The sequence below is a fragment of the Poromitra crassiceps genome (genome assembly GCF_964638095.1).
Source record: "Poromitra crassiceps genome assembly, chromosome: 13".
Taxonomy (NCBI): Eukaryota; Metazoa; Chordata; class Actinopteri; order Beryciformes; family Melamphaidae; genus Poromitra; species Poromitra crassiceps.
The window spans coordinates 23,111,261-23,120,963 of record NC_139644.1 but is presented as its reverse complement, the minus strand read 5'-3'; positions in this window follow the sequence as shown (position 1 = coordinate 23,120,963).

The window sequence follows — 9,703 nt, the reverse complement described above, 5'->3', positions numbered from 1 at the left end:
TCCCACCCCTGTAGGCTAAATAACTCAAGATGCTATGTCGGAAAGGCGGACCTAATATCTTTCGCAATGGCGAAACCTTTTTTGGAGATAAAAAGGGCCGCCTCTCCGAAAGCATAGAAGTCAATGATCGGAATGCCGACACTTCGGAATGGCGAGAGGACCCCAATAACTTGATGTTTGGTCAGTCGGAGCAGGAAAGTCTCATCTTCCATCATAGCCTGGACTCACCTCTTCAACGTCCTCTCCCCACTCAATCATATTATCTCCAACTCATTTTCTCCTTTACTTACTCTGTGTGTGTGTGTGTGTGTGTGTGTGTGTGTGTGTGTGTGTGTGTGTGTGTGTGTGTGTGTGTGTGTGTGCGCTTTTTGTACCCATGAAGTGGATACTGACCGCTATCTTGCATTACAGTATAACTGTATATATCAACCTGCCATGTTATCATCCTGTGTGTTTATGTGTATGCATTATTGTGGTTGCCGTCTGGGCACTCATGTAACTGACTGACTCACAGCAATTGACTGCACTATTACTGTTTATGTCCTTTGCATACTTGTATTTATGTGGACATAAATAAATATTTCAAATGTAAATGAGAGACAGAGGTGCAATGGAATAAGACCACAAATGTTTTGAAGAAATTCCTCTCACTACAGCTCATCAGACCTCATCCTCTCTCTCTCTCTCTTCTCTCTCTCTCTTCTCTCTCTCTCTATCCCTCTCTCTCTCTATCCCTCTCTCTCTCTCTCTCTCTCTCTCTCTCTCTCTCCCTCTCTCTCTCTCTCTGAGAAAACTGTGCTGTACAGTAGATGCGAGCAGGTCTGTGGGATGTTTATTTTCCCGGCATGGACACACCAGAGCCCTGTACTACGAAACTAGTTTAACAGATCCGCGATAAGTCCCTTTGATCTGGTTTGACTGAACAGGATCAAAGCTATCTAGTTAACTGATACTACGACGCTGGTTTTTTACTAGCTAAGTGGACCTGGGATCTGCCTGTGCACGCGCACGTTTTTCGCTCGTGCACAGGCGCGCGTCCACGCGAAAGAGGTGCGCCAGCCAATCACATTATGAACAGCTGAGTTTATCCACGCCCACACCCATTTCCTCGTTCAATGAAGCGCAGTGCATGATCAGAGTTTTAGCGGATATTTAATGTATCCGCGATTTAATGTCAGAATGAAAATCCGCGTTGGATAGTCTGCTGAAGGGCTGTCTAAGGCAGCAGCTTGTATTCACATCAGTCATTTGATTTACTTTGATCAGCGATTGATACAGCTGCATTGATACAGGCAGCAGCAACACATGTAAATGTGTAATCTCAGTCTATACATTTCCACAATCTGTAAGCCTATTTAGACCATAGATTTAGAAACGCATGCTCAATGAATAATGATCTCTATCACTCATGTGTGTGGTTGCACTGATCGAATAATTCATATATAAAATAGCCTAGTATAAAGCCTAATAGCCTACTATAAAAGAGAAAACTGCTGGGGCTATCCATATTTATCCCATATCTATATTATATGTATAGGCTTTTCTGGCATGTAGGAGAATATCACCCTCACTCCATTTGAGGGTCCATTCATGATATGCGCCGCGGTGATTAATAGTGATCATATTTCTCCACGCATCGTTGAGCTATTAAGACATAAAGTGGTAAGTAGGCTTAATTTAATTATGTAGCCTACAGAGCCACAAATGTTTTTCTTGTTATATTCTCAGTTGACTGCAATCTATTTTTCATATGGCGATCTTATATGAACGGTGAGTGACTCCAGAGAGCCGATTATATGGGTCTGTCATGGATTTTGATCTTATCCTCTGAAGCTAACCTGGTCGCGACCAGGTTAGCTTTGCAGCGTCAGTTGCCATGGTGATTGAAAGTTAACTTGCTTTGTAGTACGGCTAAACCAGGTTTAAACTCAAACTTACTCGGATAAGGCATTAAACTAGCTTCGTAGTACACGCCACAGCTCTGATAGGATTACAGGTCACACCAGAAGTGAGACCCAGGGGAGAAGGCGGCCCCTCACAACCCGCTTTCAATTTATATTGACCTAAAGATAAAATTCCAATCAGTTTGAATGGACTGGAAATGTATTTTTGCGAATGAATTATATCAATACCTATTAGAACATGCTAGACTAACCAAGTGCCCAATACACTGAATGCTAACATTGGTGAGAAATCACAGCAATCCTCTTGCTAATGAACCTCTGCAGTCTGCACCAAACAAACACCAACAAGTAATTCTGACTATTGTGTGACAGGAGGACATGGTTAATTACAGTGGTACTGCAAATTATAAAAGCAAGTAGACTATGATTAATATTTGATTATTTTGAGTGCTGCACAACAGAAGTGCTTATACTGTACCACACCCATTGCAGGCCCAGTATGGGTACAATACTTGTGCAATAGAAACCTCACCGAATTCATAGAAACCAAATATATTTAATCATGCAGACATGTTTCAGCATGTAGAATTTGTCAGATTAACTGACCGTAATGTGTTGGTTATTCACAATCTAGCAAAACAAACTGATTTAGTCAAACTGTCGATGGGTCAATCTAGAACTACGTGGGGTCAGATTACATGCTGGCAAGCCCGGGCATGTTGAGGCATGTTGAACAACTTGTTTTCTTTTCCAGAATCAGATCTACATCTTCTCATATTTGTCATCCACCTGCAGACCAGTGGCTAAATAATACACGACATTATCAGTAATCTCGGTCTTTCTCGAGTGTCACAACATGATTTACTGTAGCCTACTGCACCCGTAGATTCCTGCAGGAAACAAGATATTTATTAGATCCCCCAGGTTTATTATTTCCACTAAATATTTAGCTCAAGGGACCTTGGAAACTTGTGGACAACACTGATTTATGGTTTTGTAGGATGTAAACTTAACTGATAGGAAGTTTTAAGCTGTTTCTCCTGGAAAAAGCCAGAGGGCAAATCCCCGCTGATGGGAGAAATGCCTTTTTCTCAGCCAATATACAATCTCCTATTGTCCAGGGCCACTAGCTACCTTACTGTGACGTACAATGGACGATTCAGTGGACAAAGGCCTGACACTGGAGCCATTCAGGTACTTAAGCATTATCTGCTGTGTGTGCTCTCATCAGGCCCTTTCTCATTTAAATGCAGCTCAGCACAGTCAGCCATATTGCACAGTGGTCAGACCTTAACGTTTGTGTAAAGTCAGTCATTTGTTCATCTTTTAAAAATGATGTTACTTTTGGGGATTTTGTAGTAAATGTTAGTGTCACACAAACAAATTATATTCTCAGGATGTAGCATTATTAGCGATCAATTTGACTCTCAACTTATGAGTTAAATAACAAAGTTCAGCACTCAAGACACCAAAGATGCCTCAGACTGTGGACAAAAAACACATGACACTGCTCTGGGCGAAAGCAGGGAACTCAAAGCAACATCATGGCTGCCAGGGATGTCCTATTTAAAAAAAATGGCCCCAGTGTTTTCCCCTGTTACAATTTAGTCTCTTTCCCCTCTCCTCTCCATAACCAATAGAGACAAGACAGAGGCCATTTGCATAACTGTTCAAACCTTCTAGTCTCCCCCCTGCTCCTGCCCTACTTCCACTCTTTCAGCCTGATGCTTCCCATCACCGTCCCTTTGTGTGGGCCCTTGTTGTTGTGGAAACCTCAAATGATTGGGATGTTAAATTGGGAGGAGGACTGTAGTCTAGTCTAGCCTCGCCACTACAATTCTGGGGAACGCAAAACAACAAATGCCTTTAGTGGGACGGCCCCAATTATGAATGCTGGTCTCCTATTTTGTTTTCTTTTTTCTCACCAGCTTACAGGGATGTCTTTATGTGGAATATGAAAAGATGCAGAGATCCGATCTGTGTGTGTAGTATGGTGGAAGATTTGGGTTGTGGGAATCTGGAACAGGGATGTGGGAATAGGTGCCGTGACGGAATCTGGGATGCGATACTGTGTAAATGACAGGGCATGATGTGTCAGACTGTCCCGGGACGGCAGGCAGAGTCAAGCTGCCTCCGATGGGAAACTGCTGATGTTACTCTTTAGGGTGTGTTATGTGGGTGTTGTGTACATTTGTGCTAATGCCTTTATTTCAGGGTATAGCTACAGAAATGTTGGTTTAGTATATTAACAGCCTATGTGAAAAGGGCTCAGCTCTGATATTCGGGCTACTACCCCCCTTTGACAAGCTTTCCCCACTTCTCTGAAACTGCTTGACTGAGAAAACTGAGAACCATATTTGAATATTGGCTTTATTTAGCTTCTATCAGTGGGAACTTGCCAGTCAAACACTCACTGAACCAACTGAAAGGAACATACATCTTTAAGCAGTAGTCCTGAGGAATGTATAGAAACCCTCCCTTTTCGTAAAACTCCATATGAATGTTGGCTTTATTTAAAAACTTAAAATTATGAAGACACTTAGTAGGACAAGGCAATAAACTTGGCATGAAGAAAATTGGTCTTGCAGTAGATACATTGATGTGGCAATGTACATTAAATCACACATTTTATGTCACTTTAATGCCAGAGAAAATCCATAAACAATGAAATTTAAAAATCAAACCAGCAAGCAAAAATTGTGACACAAAAAGTGTCTCTAACATCTCAGATCCTTTCTGAGAATAACAAAATTTAGAATTTTCCAAACAGGTCTATATGAGGCAGAGCAACAGTTCATTATTCATTGAAAAAAGAAACAAAATCTGTAATCTCTTCATCTCCACTCCCTTTGCCACTGGTCCCCATGTGACTGCAGGTAAAAAGGCCAGAGGTTTCCCTGGAGTCTCACACTTCAGAGTGGCCTGATACCTGATCTGTTTGGAAATGGCCGAGCCTCTGTGACCCGCTCACTTCCCTGGCCCCTGGGCCCGATGGCAGCTCCCAATGGGCCCAAACCAAACTACTGCAAACATCCCCCATCAGCAGAGGCCCCAACATTTCTGCGGCTCTGCCCGGTCTGAGCTTCATCATTGGATTCTCCTCTGATACAATGATACCCCCATAGAGAACAATAACAGATGGGCCTGAATTTCAAGGCCAATCGTCCGCACAATCAGTAATATCACACTACATCTGCAACCTATTTAGGATCTTATGGATGTAGTTAATACATGTTTGCTCTGTCAGAGGTCTGGGAGTAAGAAACATTTTTTCAGAAAGATTAATTATTCTCACAGGATTGCGGTTAAATGTCCCTCATTAATTTTACCATGTAAATGGCTTCAACTGCTTTGTTGTGGCTGTTGTTTTTATGACTCATATGGACCTTTTTGTCGCATCACATCTAAGCCATCTCCAAACTATTAATATTGTGTTTTCGTCTGCAGAGTAGCAAAGTTCTGTGATGGCTTATTGTTTACCAAGCGGGCGAGCTCAAACAGAGAGTGGAGTGATATACTGCAGCATGGGAGGCCAGACAGACAGACAGATTAAGCCCTGACAATGTAAAGCAGATGTGACTGTAAAGCAGTTAAATTCCTTTATTGCCATGTGAAAACAGTGAGAGAGGAGATAGTGAATGACGGCTAATTACCTAAGACAATCTGGTAATTAGTGCAGCATAGGAAACTAAATATAGACATAACCTACTGAAGCGGCAACAGAGATTTTGATGCTTCATCTTGATTGAATTAATTTGGCACAATCAAAATGTCAAAAATGTTGCCAAGTTATTGGCCTGTTGTTAGTCACAAAACCATGTCTTGTCTTAGTGGGATGCACATGTAACTTTGCGTTGTTGTTTTTAAGACAAGTTTTAAAAGCTGCCATCTCTTTTTATTTGTCATTATATTAATTATTTTTCAATGTTAAAGCCATTATCCTTTAATTTCTCAATCATTTAATTGCTATTAACAATAGGCAAATGGGTGTTAAATGGGAACAAGAGAGGATGAGAAGTAAGGGATGAGCGATAATGGGGGCAGAGCAGAGGTTGCCACATGGCATATTATAGTGAGCATGCCACGCCCACCATTTCATATATCTCACTGATGCCACCTGCCATATAGTGAGCATGCCACTATTTAATATATCTCAATGATGCCGTATAGTGAGCATGCCACGCCCACAATTTAATATATCTCAATCATGCCACCTGCCAGGAAAATGCAGACACACACTCACACTCACACACATCACACCCCACTGCCCAGACCGGCCAACCTGCTCGGCTAAGGGAAGCGGTTCTGTTTATTACTGGGTTTAATTCCTGGCACCGGCCTTGGCCCGGCTCCAGTTGGGGAGAGCACACACAGAGCGGCAGTCTATCCCGGCCTTGTGGTGGGTCCAACTGGGCTGATCCTCTCATATTAAATGGATTAGCAGATGCCTTGTTCTACTGTCAGGCACTCGTGAAAAGAATAGGGATTTAGCATGTCTTTTGTTTTGGGCTACATTTTAAACTGTAAAATTGCAAAATGGAAAACAGGTACCCCGTTAAAATATAATTGTTTGTGCACACTGGACTTTTTTTTTAAATGACGACTCATCATGATCTCTCCACTGATGCAGGCGTATTTCCGCAGACTAGTGTCAGAAACATGACGCTTAGCTGACCTCGTTGAGTATCAGCCAGCCTTGTTTAGCTCTTGTAGTATCCGTGGGAAACTGTAGCATTAGCGCGGGTTACAAGCCTTTTGATTTCCCATGGGAGGCATCCACGAGGAGCAGGTTAGGTTAGGACTCAACTGCTGCAGCCTGCACGCCTTATTATATGACTGGGATAGAACAGATCAAGTTACAGGTTTCAGGAAAAATCACATGCTGGAGTAGGTTTCACCCTGCACATCGACTACATACCGGAATGAGTATCTCAGTGCTCCTGCAAATTTTACCTCAAAATATTTTTGCCTGACTAAGTATTGCACACATGCACCACAGGAACTACCAGGAATTTCTCAAGAGTTATTTGATGCCATTTACAATGACGGATTGGTGTCAGCACCAGACAGTATAAGGCACTGCGAGATGACCACACTCCAAAAACAGACCAGATAGTGTTAGATCTCATGTAGACGGGTGGCAGGTGCTCCTCCCTGCCTGTGCGGTTATATTAATCTCCCTCAGAAGGCAGCCACCCCTTGGCCCTCGCCCCTCGCAGGCTTCCATACGGGCGCCACGCTAATCACACAGTTTAACAGGAGGCCGTCTGTGGGTCTGAGATCAGCCTGGGCACAAACAACCCTGACCCCTGCTCAGCCCCCCAGTCCCCATCCCTGCTGCAGAGCCAGGTCCTGTCCACACACTGCTCAGCTTGTGTCGGTCTGTTCCTGGCTACCTGCCTTAGCATGGAGCGTGACGGATATGCTAGCAGCTAGCAGATCGACTTTTCTGGATTTTTGTCCAGAATGCCTATTCAAACTAAGATTAAGATGTTACCGGGGCTTCACACCAAGACGATTCTTGCAAATTCGCAATTTTCGCTTCATCGCCCATTCACTCGAGTTGAAAATGTTCAACTTCATTGATTCATTGTTACTATTTCTGCTTTAAATGTGGTTGGTTGGTGAAATTCTTTAAACATATTATCTGCAGTGTATCCTGTGTTTTCCCCCCACTGTATTTGTAGCCCAGCGTTTGTCTAGTTTAGAATAACTTTAGCTGGCTTTAGGCGCTAAATTAAACCCTTCCACACCATAGGTTGTCCTGTGGCCCATGCTCTACAGTCCTCTCTCTACTGTTAACCCTGACAAGTTTTATTAGTTGTTTAGTCTTTGCATGCACGCACACACACATGCGCGCACATGCGCGCACATGCACACACACACACACACACACACACACACACACACACACACACACACACACACACACACACACACACACACACACACACACACACACACACACACACACACACACACACACACTATAGCCCTTTTCCCACATGCGCTTTGTACCGCAAAATGACCGGAACGTGGTCTAATGCCTGCAAGTGAGAAAGGCGCCGTGCCGGTATAAGCGCGACCCCGTCGTCCCCGACATTTCACCACTTTCGACCAAGTCAGAAGAGCGGTATGATCTTAAGGGGACGCAAGTGGAAACGGGTGCAGTCATTTTCCGCGACAGCGGTCCTTCAATCATGGGCGAGGAGTAGCCTACACACGTTGCTTAATGTTCCAGCGGGCATAATCTAATCATTCGCGCACATTAAAGCAAACTGGCGAAATGATCTTGTGATAGCCTAATAAGAGCAGTATGTCAGCTTGCTGATTTCCCGAAGGCAACCCCGGACACATCAAACGAAGCCAGTCTGCTTTCTCTACATACAAGCGTTGAGCAGCTTGCAAGCCTTTCTCGCTGTGTCTGTCTGTGGCTGCTGCTCTCGAGCAGACAGGGGAGGGGGTAAATCGGCTGTGTTTATTACGCTGGCGGCTTGACGCTGCTCTTAAGTCAAACGAGTGTGATTTATTGTGTGACAACTGACAAGCGAACTTATTTCGAGTTTTGCCGACCCCCCAAATAAGCTCCCCCTTCCCCCCGCCCCCCCCCCCCAACATACAGGTAAATTCGCTGATAGATTCCCACATGCGTGAGCCGAAGTGTGAAGGGAAATGTCCGATATTGACTTACAGGTAATTTTCCGGTATGCATGTGGGAAAAGGGCTACACAGACACACACACACAAATTTCCATTCAAGTCAAGTTCCGTGGTCATGTGCAGCGAGCCCGTTGGCTCAGTGGGAGACGGCTCAGTATCACTTAAGGTCTATTCACTGAAGGCGAGGCCGGCCCCCTGTTGAGGCCGCACTCTCTCTCTGGCCCTTTCCCACAACCTCCAGGCACCTTGGAGGAAGTCATCCATGCCTAACTGTGCTCCTTCATCAAAGGCTGAATGTAGAAGTTGTCCCGGAGGTTGGCTGCTGCATGTGCGGCATTAGCAAAGCACATGCTCTCCTTTCACAGGGAAACAATGCTCCCCATTGTGTCGGTCCAAAAGTGTCCCTTTTGATTTAAAGGGGGATCTCACCATGCAGCAGATAGACAATGCAGAGGGAATATGACCAGCTAACACACGCACGCACGTCACTTCAGCCCCTGAATCTCAACAAGAAACAAGATAAGAAACACTGTAGGCTACACATGCCTTATGACTTTTTAGCTTCACCACTCCTGAGTTCTTTTTACACACAATTGTCTGTATGCATTTAAAAGCTGAATTCCTCCACTGCTGACACGAGCATAGTAAGCACATCGAGGAGGTAAAGATATCATCAGCTGAGCTGACTGAGCTGTAGATTGATGCTCTGCAGTTATTTTGACATGTTGAAATGATCTTTGATGCAACAGGCTCCGTGGTGCCTCTTACGCCTGTCATAATAACAGCTTAGTATGATAAATGGATGAGAGCTGAGGATCCCGGGTGTTACTCTGATAACAGCATTAGACTAGTCATTAGCGAGAGAACGTCTGGTCTGACGCACAAGTGTATAGCCATGCCTAATACCTGTCATGAAATTAAAAGATATACATAATATATACCTAACATGCTACTTGTATAATATATTTGAAGGATGAAGTGTACAAGGCTGAACAAGACTGTTGAATAGCTGAGAAAGCTTAAAATAGGGCATTGTCTTTAAGGTTCATCCTCTCTCCTCTGGCCTTTTCGCCGGTTTATAAATAGCAGTGACCCATCTCTAAATAGGACATTGTTCTGTCTATTGTCTCTGCCTCCCAG